General features: G+C 46.8%; 1 pseudogene across 1 annotated transcript; it reads right to left on the bottom strand.

Moving 5' to 3' along the window:
- Positions 1-850: 850 nt before the first annotated feature.
- On the bottom strand, positions 851-1,336 carry LOC311606404 (small ribosomal subunit protein eS17-like; annotated as a pseudogene). The gene has a single exon. The product of its transcript is annotated as a small ribosomal subunit protein eS17-like (transcript).
- Positions 1,337-16,714: the final 15,378 nt, after the last annotated feature.

Below are 16,714 nucleotides of genomic sequence, written 5' to 3' on the forward strand. Positions count from 1 at the left end.
ATCTAAGGTCGGAAGAGGGTGTTGGATCCCCTGGAACTGGAATGACAGGCAGCTGTGAGCTGCCCCACATGGGTGCTGGGGACCAAGCCAGAGTCCTCTGCAAGAGCAACAACTGCCTTTTCACCTCTCCAGCCTCACCTCTCCACTGTCTTTTTGGTTTGGGTTTTGGTTTTTGGGACAGGGTTTCTCTTGTGAGGCCTTGGCTGTCCTGGAACTCACTCTGTAGACCAGGATAGCCTCGAACTCACAGAGATCTTCCTGCCTCCAGTGCCTTTATAGGCACTATGGTTATATTTGTCATCAATACCTCTAATAAAAGTGGCAAATTGGGCCACATTTCTAGAATCAAGGTTGGCATCCACCATCAGAACACAGTTTAAAAACAAGAGGTTCTGTCTTCACTTTGTTTAATTTACCTACTTATAGTCTGGTGAGACGTTCCCCCCTTTTTTCAGGGTCTGTTATATCTGCCACAGCATGTTCAATAAACCCCCCATCAGAAATGGTTTGAGGGGCTGGAGAGATGGCGTAATGGTTAGGAGCACTGACTACTCTTTCTAAGGACCTAGGTTCAATTCCCAGCAATCACCTGGCAGCTCACAACCACCATAACATGTGTTCTGTACATGTATATGTATATATATGTATGTATATACACATATATATATGCAGGCAAAACACCTATATACATAAAGTAAATAAATAAAAAGAAAAAAGAAATGGCTTTGATTTTTTTTATTTATATTAAGGTTGCTACCAAATCAGTAGCTTTTACAATAGAGGTCTGGGTTATAACTTTTTAAAAAGAAATGTTTTTTGTTGTTGTTGTTTTGTTTTGTTTTGTTTTCAGGTTTATTGAAAATGTGACAGAACAGATTTAAACGGCTCCACATGATGTTTTGAAATTCATCCCAATTGTAGGCCCAGTGACCTGCAGGTTGGAAAGACTGCCAAAGTCCAGAATCTTCAGCATCTCCTTGGTGTCAGGATCTACCTCAATGATCTCCTGGTCTAGGGCTGAGACCTCAGGAACATAATTATCTCTTCTCTCTCTCTCTCTTCTTCCTGCAACTTGATGGAGATGCCTCTCACAGGACCTCTCTGAATCCGCTTCATCAGATGCGTGGCATAGCCGGCTATCTTGTTGCGGAGTTTCTTGCCGGGGATGATAGCGATCTCCTTGCACACGCGCTTGTTGGTGTGGAAGTCATTACCCAGACGCATGTAGTACTTCTCGATGATGACCCGGGCCGCCTTCTTCACGGTCTTGGTGCGGACGCGGCCCATGTTGGCGGGTCTCAGTAAAAGAGCAAGAAATGTTTTTTCATCTTCGCTATTTCGACTTGACAACAAAAGCAAGCCTTGGTGCACACTGAATCTGACTGTGTGTTCTCGCATAGAATGAGTTGTCCACTATAGCCTTTGAAAGCTTACACAAATCCTCTACAAATTAAAGAGAAAATGGTTCTCATTACACAAGTCATCGAAGCTCACATGCCATCTGTGTCTACGATTGCTATGGATGTGGCCTAACACAAAATTCCAAACTTATTAAAGGCCTTATAAAGTGGGCTATTTGTCTACTTGCTTTTCAATAACTCAGTTGTGAAATTCTCAAGCATGAACTTTGTGGATGGCAGGGCCATGTCTCAGTGTGATGACCAGTAACCGAGTGTGTGCTCTATTTGTATGGTGCTCAGTGTGTCATCATCTTCTGAGCACAGCCGGCTGAACGGACACTACCTTCGCCTGTGGTGGCTTGCTGAATGGAATGGACTGATTGTCAAATCGGGAACTGTTTAACTTATTTACCTTAGAATAAACCCATCACAAACAATAGGCAGCTGATGTTATTGAGACGTCAGCTCCCGTGCATCCCCCGTGGCCAAGGGTGCTTCCACTTGGCCACCTCACCCACCAGCCATAGTGCTTTCCACTGGGTCCTCGGCTTCTTGCTGTGTTGGCCACTGGTGTGCAGAAGGGCCCAGACCTGCTTTCTATCTTCCTGGTAATTAATTAGTATTATTAGTAATATCGGTATTAATTAGTATTCTTTTTTCTTTATTTTTTATTCTATTATTTTAATTTTTAGTATTATTTTCTAATTCCAGCAGAAGTGACTTCAGAGAAAGCTTGAGCCTGAGGACTGAGGTTAGCGACTAAGCTTTCTCTCCCTGTGTGAGCTTCCGGAGCTTGAGCTTCGAGGGTCCTGTTCCCACTGTGAGAATGTTTATACCAACGGATACAAAATAGCAACCTCTGATAAACATGATTTACCTTGTAGCTCTTCTCAAGAACACAGTGGATTTTTCCAGACAGGGTCTCTCTGTGTAGCCTTGGCTGTCCTAGACTATCTTTGGAGACCAGGCTGGCCTCGAACTCACAGCGATCCTTCTGCCTCTGCCTCCCGAGTGCTGGGAGGCATGCACCACCATGTCTGGCAAGAACACAGTGTCTTTACACGAGTTGTTTGGGTGCCCTCTTCTCTGTGTGTCACCTAATCCCAAACAAAGAGCCTTGGTGGACACTTGAGACAAACACGCTTTGGTCTAAGTGGGAGAGAAGCAACTCTTCCTGCAGAGCCAGTGTGTCGTGAACTCAACCACTGTCAGACAATTGGCCAATATAATGTAAGTCTGCCTAAATCCAACATAACTCAAACATCAGGTCAATGCAGATAACGAAAATGTATTGTAACCACACTGCTGCTGATGGATCAGGGCTGAAGAAGAGGCTCAGGAGCTGAACTGTGCAGCATATTTAAAGGATGAAACCATAAAGCAAGGGGAGCGGGGTGGGCTACAGCCCTGCCCAATCATATTTTGATATAACAGGTTGAGCAAGGGAATTTCCACCAGTCAGGATAGGAGGAGGTCCCTGGGCCTGGGAACATAAACTTAGTTGACCTCACTAGCAAGATGGAGAAATTGTCCTTGAGATGCCTGGACTCAGACAACTGTCTCCTCACAACAGAAGCCGGTCAGCTATTGGGAAGTCCCCAGATCCCCTAGAGCCTGGGACCTTGAACTTGGTTTCTCCTTATCATTAAGTGGAGTCTGAAAATGAAATGGCAGTACTTAGAATACATTTCTTTTGCTTTCCCCAACAATATATGTCCTCAGAAAGCCAAACATCTAGTTAAGAGATGTCCTTCTTACAAAGTAAGGGGAGAGCAAATTAGAATTTTGATGAAAGTCTAGGGCTAAAAGCCATTAACTCTGTCAGAAGATTTAGGAACAATTCACAGAGAAGACAGACCTGTTTGGACGCCATCTTGCACAGTTTTTGACTGTGGAGCATGTTGGGACCGAGATCTTCATAAGGACAGGGAAGCTTATTAAAGAGCCAGGATGGGCTAGTCTTGGTGGCTTATAACTTTCATCCCAGGACTCAGGAAGCAAAGGCAGGAGGGTGTCTGTGAGCTCAGGGTCAGCCTGGTCTTGGAGAGCAGAGCTTTCAGGTGTCCGCTCTAAGGCTGCAGGGTCAGGGCTATTGGGAGGATGAGGAAGTTTCCCATGGACACGGTCTGCTGATCTATTGGCATCTCACATATTGATTCTTGCTCTTAGAACTTGGTTGGCACTCTTACTTCTGTGAGTCACAAAGCAGCTTCCTTTCTGTTGATCCCGAAGGAAAACCCTTGTTTCATGGCGGCGGTAACAAGTCTGGTTTTATTTGAGGCCTTGCTGGTGGGTGTTAGTGGACTTGGCCTTCCTATCCTTATGTGCTTCGTGATCATTTGAAAGAGGAGAAAGGAATTCTACACCACACAGCACAGGCCATGGTTTTCTATTTTCTCCAGCTTGAAGGGCAGGTTGTAAACAAAACACTTTCACATGAGAGCTATGTACGTGAAGCTGTATGTTTTAAACTCAAAAATCATCGTTGGAGTCAAGCATGGTGGCCCATGTTTGCAGTCCTGCCACCTGGGAGGTGGAGCCGGGTGCACACAGAGTTCAAGGTCATCCTGAGCCACAAAGTGAGTTGGAGGCCAGCCTGGGCAACACAGAACTGAAACAAACAAAAAAAAAAGTAATGTTATTACTATCACAATTTTATAAAATCCTGTCTGACCAATGATCCATGTCTAGTAGAAATCTTGAACTCTGCAAAGTGCACAGTTTGAGAATCAAGCTCCCTGGGGCTAGAATCTTGGTGCTCTGTTTAGTAACTGTGAGCCCCGGAGTGCATGCGACTTCTCTGAGATGCTAGTTTCTTTCCTTCCTTTTTTTTTTTTTTTTTTTTTTTTTTTTACGATTTAATTTTACCTTGTGTGTATGAGTGTTTTACTTGTGAGTATATGTGCACACGACATGCATGCAGGACTTGAAGAGAGATGCTCCTGGGGTCTGGAGTTAGAGAGTTAGGAGTTATCATAGCACTGAGAAGCTAATCTGGGTCCTCTGGAAGAGCAGCCAGCGCTCTTGACTGCTGGGCCATCTCTTAAGGCAGGCCCCAGTTCATATTCGTGCGTGTTCTTTTTTTTTTTTTAAGATTTATTTATTTATTTATTATTTATAGTATTCTCCTGTAAGTACACCTGCACACCAGGTGAGGGCACCAGATCTCATTATAGATGATTGTGAGCCACCAGGTGGTTGCTGGGAATTGAACTCAGGACCTCTGGAAGAGCAGCCAGTGCTCTTAACCTCTGAGCCGTCTTTCCAGCCCTCGTGCGTGTTCTTTCATGTTCGTCAATAGCTCCTTTTCTCCTAGCCCACCAGGGTCCCAGGCTGGTCTACATCAAAGAGATCCTCCTGCCTCTACACCCCAAGTGCAGGGATTAAAGTTGTCTGTCACCATGCCCAGCCCTGTTTTCTCTTTTATAAAACAGTTCTGGCTTGCAGTGCTGGGGACTGAACTGAGGGCCTGGAACTCACTGAGTGCTCTAACCCTGAGCTGCTGCACCCGCGTCGGCTCAGCTCTGGAATTGTGGGGTAATGACACATTCCAAACAGAATAAAACTAGGCTCCGGGAACAGATCTGTAATTCCAGCATTCAGAAGGCTCGAGAGTTTCAGATCACCAACCAAATAAAAGCCAAATCAAAAAGATCTGAATCTGACCGTGAAAGACTAAACGTGCTCCATTGCTTTGAAACTGGCAACGCTTTCAACGAGCGGCACCTGTTGCTGGTCGGGGCTCTCTTCTTCCCTCTCTCCCCTACCTTTCTCGCTCTGCATCTTTCTTATCAATTCATGAGATAATATCTTGCACCTGTTGGCAGCAGCTTACCCTGGGTGGATTATGACAGAGTCTGTAACAAGTTTTTCCTGGATGAGAGAAAAAAAAAAAGAGTACGGTTCACACCAGAACTGAAAAATACTTTCCAAATGTCCTGCTCTTGCCTCAACTTCTCTTCCCCTCCTCTAACTGTGCCTCCCCAAGCCCCACCCCTTCCCCTTCTCCTACCCTTCTTTCCCTTGGTCCCCTTCCCCTCCCCCATCTGTCCTCCCCTCTCAACCTCCACCACATCCTTATTTTGATGTCATTCCTTCTGTCTCTCTGGCTCTGTGTCACTGTCCTTCTCTTTACTTCTCTTCCTTGCTCTCGACCCTTTGAGGACAATAAAGATGTCTTCTAGCTGGGCGTGGTGGCACATTGCTAATGCAGTGGGCAGAGGCGACGGCTCAGCAGTTAGGAGCACTCGCTGCTCTCGCTGAGGACCTAAGTTCAGTTCCCAGCTCCTACACGGTGGTTCATAACCATCTGGATGATAATTTAGTCCCCGGGAGTCCAACACCTTCTTCCGGCCTTTAAAGGTACCAGGCACGCCCGTGGTATACAGACATACGTGCAAGCAAAACACTCATATACATAAAGTAAAATAAGTTTTTAAACCAGCCAAACAACAGCAAAGACCTAGAGATGTTCTTCTCCGAATCTGAAAAACAGGAAGGAAATTAGATTATTTGATATGTTGTGGTTTCATGGATAAAAAAATATCTATCTCATGAGACTTTTTATAAAGATTAAATGTTTGGGCACATGGGAAGAATCCAATAAATGTTGGCTGAAATTATTTACTAATCATATATTAACAATGGAACCATCAACATCATAACAACAGAGAGAAAAGTTTTAAAAGACCAGGGCTAAAATACAGACTCACTCCCGTCCCCCCCCAACCCCCCACCACACACACACACACACACACACACACACACACACACACACACACACAACCTTCTCTCCTCACTGGACTCGGAGTCATGGCCACATTTGGGTTTTTTTGTGTGTGTGCTTTTCCAGTGACAAACCATGCTTAAGAGTGAACATAAAAACTGGGCAGTGGTGGCACACACCTTTAATCCCAGCACTCAGGGGGCAAAGGCAGGCAGACGGCTGTGAGTTCAAGGCCAGCCTGGTCTACATAGTGAGTCCAGGACAGCCAAGGCTACACAGTGAAACCTGTCTCAAAAAGAAGAAGAAAGAAAGAAAGAAAGAAAGAAAGAAAGAAAGAAAGAAAGAAAGGAAAGAAAAAAGAAAAAGAGTGAACATAAAGACAACAGTCACTGTGTCACTGTGTATCTTAATATGTTTTAACTATAGCAGCGTGGGCCAGCTTCAGATGCCAGGATCTTAGAACTTGCTCCTCCAGGAAGGATTTTCTTCAGAAAGTTTCTTAAAGATGAAGGAACACGACACCCCCGCTAGTCTCGGGGTTCTTCAAAAACTGCTCACATCCAGGGTAACGATTTTAAGAGGCACTTCCTTTCTTCTCGTTCGAGAAGATATGAGGGAATATAGCAGCATTTCAGCTACACCTGGCAATCTCAGCTTTCTCATCACGTGAGTGGGAATCTGAGGAGGGACTGCCCAAAAGCCAGGCGGGAAGTGGGGGCCTGCCCTGCTGTGCACCCTGCCAGTTCAGGCTGAAGCCCTAATGCCTGTATCTAGCACTGAGTCTCTGGGAAGCTAGCTGTAGGTGGCTGTGGTTGTGAGGGTAGTGTCCTTGTGGTGGGCTTACTCCCCTTGAGTGACAGAACCCCGGTGGGATTCGACAGTGATACTACTACAGTGTCACCTGGATCTCGCACCCAGCATCAACAGTGAGAAACGGCGGTGGCTAATGCTCAGCCGACAAGGCAAGTGGCCTCCCCTAGTCAGAGGCAGGCGGCAGGAAGGTTAAGGGAGAGCTTGTATGGGTTAACTTACCCCGAGAAGGTCAGCAGTGTGACCGCCGAGAACGCGACGTGTGAGTAATTCCGTAAGACTAGAGGAAGTCTCGGTGTGTCTTAAAATTAGGAAGTTTTAATTTTAGAAACTGCAATATGGAATTCCACTGTCCCTTGATGTCTTTGCTGTCTGGAGCATGGCAGTGGTGGCCGCCATAGTGGGGACTGCTGCCTTGGCAGGTTCCACAGCTGCTGCAGGGGCAACTGCTCAGAGTCCCTGACACAGTCACCAGGAAGAAGCCTGACCGGCTCTGAGCAAACAGGCTTTCTCCGAAAAGGAAACTCTTAGGCTATGTAGTGATGTAAGAAGAACAAAAAGTGGGCTGGAGAGATGGCTCAGAGGTTAAGAGTACTGACTGTTCTTCCAGAGGTCCTGAGTTCAATTCCCAGCAACCACATGGTGGCTCATAACCATCTACAATCCAGATGCCCTCTTCTGTCCTGCAGGTGTACATGCAGGCAGAGCACTGTATAAATACATCTTTAAAAAAAAAAAAGAATTAAAAGTAAGATAAATTTAAGCCAGGAATAGTGGCACACGCCTTTAATCCTAGCACTTGAAAGGCAGAGGCAGGCAGATCTCTGTGAGTTCCAGGACAGTCGGGGCTACAAAGACCTTGTCTCAAAAAAAAAAAAAAAAAAAGGAAAAAAAAGAAAGAAAGAAAAAGTGTGTGTGTGTGAGAGAGAGAGAGAGAGAGAGAGAGAGAGAGAGAGAGAGAGAGGAAGAGAGAGTTGCTTTCTGTGTGTGGTTAAAAAAGAAAACTGTGGTTTTAAAAACAGGAGCTGATGGAGCCGGGCATGGTGGCGCACACCTTTAATCCCAGCGCTCGTGAGGCAGAGGCAGGCAGATAGCTGTGAGTTCGAGGCCAGCCTGGTCTACAAAGGCAGTCCAGGACAGCCAAGGTTACACAGAGAAACCTTGTCTCGAAAAAAAAAAAAACAAATAAACAAAAGCAAAAATCGATATCTGTGTCACACAGCTGCCCTTAGAAATCAGGAGTGATGGCACAAGAGTGAAAATCCCAGGGAGCGGGCCTGGGGCAGACTGCTTGCCTGGCCCGGATGCCCCGCATTGTCACCCCAGCCCCAAGACCTCTGCCAGTCTGGAGAAGTGTCTAGTTTTGAATGCAGTGGAGGGACTTTTAATTCAGGAAAATGCCTGCTGCCCCCTTGGGCTACTGAAAGTGAGCACCGTTCAGCCCCAGGGCTACACAAAGAGAGTGTTTGGAGTTGAGCGCCTCTGGGAGATCTTGTATTGCACTGTCCAGAAATGCGGGAAGAATCTTCAGTTCACAGAGACGGACCTAGAGCATGTGGCTGAGGGGCATGGAAGAAAGGGGGAACAGTGGGAGGAAGGAACGGATCCAGCTGGGCTAGCCTGAGGTCAGTGAGCAGACCCAGCCAGAAGCTCTCCAAGGCAGGAAGTCCTGAACGGCTTCACTGAAGCCGGGGACGACTGCAAGCGACGTCTTCCGGGCTTTGTCAGTCCTGCCACTCACAGCTGCTCTGGGCACTGGCTTTGGGAAAGTACAGTGCTGGCCACAGGGTGAAAAGCCCAGGAAGACGCAAAGGGTAAAGAGCAACTCCCCACTGGGCGTGGCGGGGCAGGGTAGTGCACACAGGCTTTTAATCCCAGTGCTTGGGGGGTAGAGGGAGGTGGATGTCTGAGTTGGAGGCCAGCCTGATCTATAGAGTAAGTTCTAGGACAGCCAGGGCCACACAGAGAGACCCTGTCTCAAACAATCAAACAAAATCCCCCACGGCTAAGGATACACCAGTCACATCTGAGTCACATAGTGAGGAGGACATGACACAGGTTCTGGAAGAGACCAGGTCCCGTGTGAGAGGAAGAGGAAGTGGTGGAAGAGGTCATATCGTGAGTAGCCTGTCTTTGGAGGTGCCGGAGGGCCTGAAGTTGGCAGCTAAACAGGTATCACTGTCTCTAGAGATGGTGGAGAAGTAGGAAGGAAGCCCAGGAGGATCTCTGTGGCCTCAGCAGCAGGCTCTCACCCTTTGGAAACACTCTTCCTGTGTGTAGAAACCTCAAGCCTGGGACCTATAGGGGCTGTTTGTTTTGTTTTGAGGCAGGGTCTCTGTAGCTTTGGCTGGCCTTGAACTCACGGAGCTCCACCTGCCTCGGGCTCCCAGTATAGGGATCAGAGGTGTGCAGCACCACACCCAGCCAAGGTCCTGCTTTTATGGTTATGTTCCCTCAGCATGCCCACCTCTGTCGAACATAATATTCAAAAAGTTGAGGAATTGTTAAAGAAAAAAGTGGTATGCCGGGGGTGATGGTGCACGCCTTTAATCCCAGCACTAGGGAGGCAGAGGCAGGCGGATCGCTGTGAGTTCAAGGCCAGCCTGGTCTACAAAGCGAGTCCAGGACACCCAAGGCTAACACAGAGAGACCCTGTCTCCAAAAAACCAAAATTAAATTTAAAAATAAAAAAATAAAAATAAAGTGATAAATAAGTTTAGTTTCAAGGTCGGGATTGCTTTAATTTCTGATTCTAGAATCAGCAACACTCTGTTTAAGGTGAGCAAAGGCAGAATCACAGAACAAGTAGTTGATTGGTCAGTCCAAAGTCACTTTCCTCACAAAGCCAAAGTAGGGAGCCAGGGCAGGCAGAAGGACATCAGTATCGCACAGTTTGGGAAACATATATCTGCCATATGATTTCTTTGGAGGAGAGATAACAGTTTAGTGATGGTAACTTTAGCATGAGTGACTCCATTTTGATTTTTAAGTCTTGTCTGGTGGGGCAGGAGCTGACTCTAAAACAATGTCGTGCTGTAATCTGTGTTTACTATGACTGTCTTACAAACATACAGTGAGCCCTTGGAAACCAGGTTGATTGTAATGCCAACCCAGAGAACAGCCTGAAGGGGGAACAGTGCACAGAGGAATGCTGGGAGGGGGCTGACATAGAAAGAGAACAGGTCAGTGTATATCCATGGCAATCGAAATAACCTTACCAAACTTTTACAGGTTACACCCAGCTTTACAGAGCCCCCGCAGCTAACAGGGCAAATGCAGATATACTCCTTCAAATGCAGGCAGGGGTACCAGTGCAATGACTTCAGCCAGTGAAGGCCCTTGACCTTCTGAGTATACAACTGAGTTTCACTAGATGGCAAAGAACTGAATACATAGTGTTACCCTTTGACCTCTATGTGCACACGTGCCTGAGTGCATGTGCACAAACACACACACACACACACACACACACGCTAAACAAAGACATGTAAAATACACATATTTTTAATCCAAGGGTTGGAGAAATGGTTCAGTGGTTAGAGCACTGTTGCTCTTGCCGAAGCCGTAAGTTCAATTCCCAGCGCCCACGTGGTCATTTTGGAACCATTGGTAACTCCAGTTCCAGAGCCTCTCACGGCCTCTTCTGATCCTTGTGGGCAGGTACCAACCCCACACACGGTGTACACACATGCACGCAGGCAAAACACTCAAACACAAAATAAAATGAATGAATGCTTTTAAAAAAGAAAGAAAGAAAGAAAAGAAAAGCATGAGGGTGCGGGGTTTCCGTGAGGTGGCTCGTGGGTGACGGTGCCCGCATGAGGGTGCGGGGTTTCCGTGAGGTGGCTCGTGGGTAACGGTGCCCGCATGAGGGTGCGGGGTTTCAGTGAGGTGGCTCGGTGGGTGAAGAAGGCGCCTGCAGAACTTGAGTTCAACCCAAACTGACCCCGCATGATGGAAGCAGAGCACTGATTCCTGCAAAGTGTCCCCTAATCTCCAGATGCTGGCACAGACAAAGAAAATTAAAATGCAAAGAAATTAAAATGTAACAGAAACATGCTCTGGTTTTTGTTTTGTTTTAAAGCTGACAGGTTGTTACATACGATTGACTCAGGAAACTCTGAAAGGCCATATATAATCTTTTTGCTACATTGCTAATTTGGGTTTCTTGGTTTTTTGTTTTCGGTTTTCTCTCTTAAGCAGGGGTGAGGGGCTAGATTACTGTCTGGGAGAACTGAAAGAGCAAGTCTGGGAGCTTCTGAGACTGTCCTTACTGGTGGCTGTCTCCTCTGAACTTGTCCTTTCTGCTAGTGATCTTGCATCTAGCAATGTCCTGTGCGCCACCACCCAGGGACCCCTGAGCTAACACTAGATTCCAAACACCATGGGAGACCCAAACACAGACCCATCAGTGGGAATGAAAGGATTAAATGCTAAAGCCTTGTTGAGGAGGACAAACTGGAAATGTCTAACATTGTAGTAAAATACCACTTGGCCACATTTAAGCATCCAGCCGGCAGTACGAAGTGTGTCCCTGTCGTACGTCATCCCAGACGTCTGCCTCTACACTTTCGTCTCTCCAAACTTAAATGCGGACAGGAATTCCGTATTCCCCTTTCTCCCCGTCACCACTCTACCATGTCTTTGAAAGCTCACTCTCCTGGGGAGCTCAGATCAGTAAAGCTGCAAACCTGTCCCTTTGCATTTGGCTTACTTCATGTGGCGTGTCCCCCACATCCACTGCGGCATATGCCAGGAGCTCCCTTAATATCTGGTCCAGGTGTGTGCTCGCCTTGTTTATGCAGTCATCCGCCAATGTGGCTACCCATCTTTTTTGGGGTTTTTTTTTTTTTTTTTTTTTTTTTTTGGTCTTTCGAGACAGGGTTTCTCTGTGTTAGCCTTGGCTGTCCTAGACTCGCTTTGTAGACCAGGCTGGCCTTGAACTCACAGCGATCCACCTGGCCCCTGCCTCCTGAGTGCTGGGATTAAAGGCGTGCGCCACCACGCCCAGAGTGGCTTGCCATCTTGAGTGAACATGCTCTGTGACTTGTGCCTCCGGAGTCCATTTGGAAGACTTTGTGTCCACTTGCATAAACAGATATAATAGGGTATTTGCAGCCAGCAAGATGGCTGATCAGGTAAAGGTCCTGGCTGTTCTGCATGAGGACCTGAGTTCCATCCCTGAGACTTACTTGGTAGGAGGTGAGACCTCTGCTCTGACCTCTGCGTGTGCAGCATGGCCTGTGTGCTGCCCGCCTGCCACACAAATGAAATAGAGAAATAAAAGTATATAAATAAATGGTAAGTTTAAAGAAGGAGGGTATATGTGGAAGGACCCTCAGGGTCACTATCCTGGAGTTTTTTCTTTTTTCTTACTGATAGGACTTGGGTTACTTGACTAGAGGACAATTTGGCCAAATCTACATGAATATGTATATTATAAGATTTTTTAAGCTGGGACCATAGTTTATTTTGCATTTTGGCATGCTGGAGAGCCAGCTAGGCAAGTCCTCTTTCGCTGAACTCACTCCCAGCCCCATGGTCTATTTAGCTGAGCATCCCCCATCTGTCCCCACTTGCCGGCTACGATGAGATTGCTGTGCTCTTCTTGGCCCCACCCCCTTGCCATAGCTGTCCCGGCTAGGAAGAGCAGCACAGAGCATATCTGTGGCTGTTAATGAGGTCACATTTGGTTTGGGAAGCCACTTGCTCCCTTTTTCTTCTCTATACGGTCATGCCTCCTTAACTCCGCACGAAGGAACACACTCCCAGACTCCTTGGGCAGCTTGAAACCCATCACAAATGAAAACCGTGAATGTGGAAATACTCGTCTTAGAAACTCAGACATCGGCATTAGGGTGACTTTACCTTCCCGGAGCACCCCTTTCTCAGCCTGGCATGCCACAGGAGGACATGGAACTTTCTAACCCAACAGCACCAACTCCACCTATTGAACAAGGTCAGGCTCTTATGGTAAGAGTGAGGACCGTCTCGGGAGAGTGTTGCCTGTCCTTTCCTGTGCCATACGCTGGCTAAAGGGACATTGACACAGCGCAATCTGTGATGCTAAAATTCCTTCCCTGGAGGAGAACAGTGACAGCAAATCAAGGCATGATGTTACCAGCACCCACTCTGGGTAACCAGTGGGCTTTTTAGCCCTACTTACAGAGTGCAGAGGGTGAGGGCAGAGCTCTCGGAAGGCAACACACTCCCGAGCACGGGGTCGCTTCTCTCTGCACCTGCCAGCCCTCGAGTCTGCAGCATGTCAAAGATGGCCACAGCTGCTCCCATTTCAGCGCTAGGAGCTCAGAGCTCTTTTAAACAGACCTTGGTCTCAGGTTGTTCTGGAAAATGGCCAACTGCACCAGTAAAAAATAATCTGTTTTGGTAGTCTAGAGGAAAAGAAATGGCGGTCACAGTTAAAAGAAATGCCATTGTTTTTCTGAACATTCTGTTGTTTCCAGTTCCTGAGAGTCATGCTTTATTAAAACTGGTTTCTGGGGCTGGAGAGATGGCTTAGCAGTTAAGAGCACTGGCTGCTCTTCCAAAGGTCCTGAGTTCAATTCCCAGCAACCACATGGTGGCTCACAACCATCTATACCGAGATCTGGTGCCCTCTTCTAGTGTGTAGGAGTACATGCAGGCAGAATACAATATATGTAATAAATAAAGAAATCTTTAGGAAGAAAGAAAGAAAGGAAAGAAAAGAAACAGGTTTGCAACAAGAGTCACCCAGGTGGAGTTTTTGGGGGGTAGTGTGGGGGGGCCTCTTGCCTAGGCAGATACTTCAGGGCAGGAGGGTCTCAGTGGGTTTTGTTGTTGTTTTTGTTTTGTTGTTTGTGGCTTGTTTTCATTGGAGGTTGTTTTCAATTTTTTAAAAGTTTTAAATTTTATTTCACATATATGATTATTTTGCACGAATATCTGTCTGTACACCACGTGCATGCCTGGTGCCTGAGGAGGCTATCAAATCTTCCTGAAACTGGAGTGGCAGCCAGTTGTGAACCAACCACCATGTGGGTGTTGGGAGTTGAAACCAGGTCCTCTGCAAAAGCAGCCAGGGCTCTGATCTACCCACTGTGCCACCTCTCCAGCCTCTTGGTGTTCTCTTACATGTAGAGGATGCTTCTGCGAACTCAATTTTGGCCAGTTAAAAGGAGTGAGTTTCTGCGCGCTTGCTAGACAGAAGCATCTAACACGTGCACAGCTAATGCACCCTACGCAATAGAAGGGAGATTCTAAAAATCCCACAAGACAGGCATGGTCCCATTTCTTAAGAGTGGTGGTGGGGAGGGGGGTCAGTGTAAGACAACCATGGGTTTAAACCCTGCTGCTGCCAGCACAGCTTTAAAGACCTTGGAGACTCGGATTTTTTCATCCCTGAGCTCCCTCCCGGAACACTGTGAAGAGTACATCACAACACAATAAACAGATGTAACATCCTTTAAACAGCAAACGGCTCGGTACATAACAAAATAATTCCAACAGGTGACTGATAATGAACAGGTGCTAAGTGGTGGCAGAACGGGGGGGGGGGGGGGAAGACCCCTGTGGGGTGGAGAAGCAGGCGGGAGTGGGGGGGGGGGGCGCGCGAGAGGCTTGTAGAAAATGTAAAGTGGCTCATACGCCGTGAATAAAAAGGAGGACAGTAAAAAAAACATGCTCGGAAATCAGACGAGAATGTGGCACCACTTTCTGTCTACAGATAAGCTAAATTGTAAACTAGTAAGAATGCTGTACCAAGGGAGGTGTGGGGGCTGGGCTCCCCAATCCTCTGGTTGAGCAGGTAAACCGCAGGATCACTGGGGACAATGTGACAAATTTGTTATTTCTTGTAAGTTCAGAAGTCCTCCTTGCAAGTCCCCAGAGGGAAGGTAAGCAAGGGGGGATGGTCATGGGCATGTTTCTGAGAAGGGTAAACAGCCTGAGAAGCTTGCAGTTGTCAAGTGACTAATAGTTAAAATGGGCAGCAGTATGTGAGCAGCCGCAACACAGACAGACAGAGCCACGGTTATCTACATGGGATGATATTCTTACACTTTTGAAACAGAGGCCTAGAGAAAGGGTTTGGAGGTCAAGAGTACCGGCTGCTCTTCCAGAGGACTCACGTTTGGTTCCCAGCACCCACACGGGGCAGCTCACAACCATCTAGAACATCACCTCCATGGGATCTTTTTCTGGCCTCAAAGGGCACCCACCCACCCACACAGCTATGTTATTAAATGTATTAAGTTATTAAAGTTAAACACAGGCTAAAGAGATGGCTCTGAAGTTAAGAACATTCACTGCTCTTGCAGATGACCTGGGTTTGGTTTTTAGGACTTACATGGTGACAGACATCCATTTGTAACTGTGAAGGAATGCCTTGAGTGGATGTAACAACTATCAATAAAGCGCTTTAGCCAATCAGCTGGGCAGAAGGACAGGAAGTGGAAGGCAGGACTTCCTGGAGAAAGGGGAGGGCAAAGATTGACAGTTGAGGGGGGAAGACAGTGGAGGAGGATGGGGGAAAGAAACGACCCAAGGGTCATAATGGCAAGTGCTTGGGATATGTGTATGTTATGAAGTTTAGACTAGTTTGTTTAGTTTAGGAGTAGATTAGAATCTGTTTAGATTCCAACCTGTGGTAGTACTGGCAGCTTTGTAGGCCAAACGGATACTTTTTTTGGGGGAAGGGGGGTTCGAGACAGGGTTTCTCTATGTAGTCTTGGCTGTCTGAACTCCCTTTGTAGACCAGGCTGGCCTCGAACTCACAGCAATCCACCTGCCTCTGCCTCCTGAGTGCTGAGATTAAAGGCGTGCGCCACCACGCCCGGAGATACAAATTATTGTAACATGTAACTCCAGTTTCAGGGGACCAACACCTTTCCTGACTTCTGAGGGCACTACACAAATGCAGTGTACATACATACACTCAAGTCTTTAATCCCAGCACTCGGGAAGCAGAGGCAGGCAGATCTCTGTGAGTTCAAGGCCAGCCTGGTCTACAAAGTGAGTCTAGGAGAGCCAAAGCTACACAGGGAAGCCTTGTCCTGCAAAATCAAAATCAAAAAAAGAAAACAAGGGCACCTATTAATGTTATACAGACCTAGGAAGGAAGCTGTTGTGGTTTGACTATTTTCCCTAAAGTTCACTTTAGACACTTAATCCCCAATTCAAAAGTGCGAAGATCTTCTCCCATCAATGAGTTAAGTCATAAGTGGTTCTGTCAACTTTCTGTTGCCGTAGACAATACCTGGGAGAAATCAGCTTAACAGCAGGAAAGGTCTGTGTTGGCTCATAGCTTCAGAGGACTCAGTCCATGATCAGTGAGACCCTGTCTCAAGCAAGTAAGCAAACAAACAAACAAAAAACACCCCAAATCTGTAATGAAACAACTTAAATGCGAACCATCTGAAGGAGAAACAACCAAAGGCTGCGTATGCACGCATTGGGGTGCTGGATAAAAGTAAGGAAGGTCTGACGCTCACTACAATGAGAGGATCACTGTTGAATACGTGAAACCAAGCCAGCCAGACACAAGTGGTCACACACTGCGAAACTCTGTTTACCTCATGCCCAGAGCAGGCTAGTTTATAGAGAAAGGATGTAGGGTAATGAATGGTGACCAGGGACTAAGGAGAGATGCACCTGCTAATGGATATTCAGGCCCTTTCTTCTAGGATGAAAACACTCTGCAATAAGGTGTGTTGTGGTGACAGTGCGCAACTCTGAGTATCTGAACATCCTGCACTATACATTTTTTTAAGATTTATTTTTTTATTATTATTATGTATTT

This window comes from Acomys minous (genome assembly GCF_964271855.1).
Source record: "Acomys minous genome assembly, chromosome: 10".
Lineage (NCBI taxonomy): Eukaryota > Metazoa > Chordata > Mammalia > Rodentia > Muridae > Acomys > Acomys minous.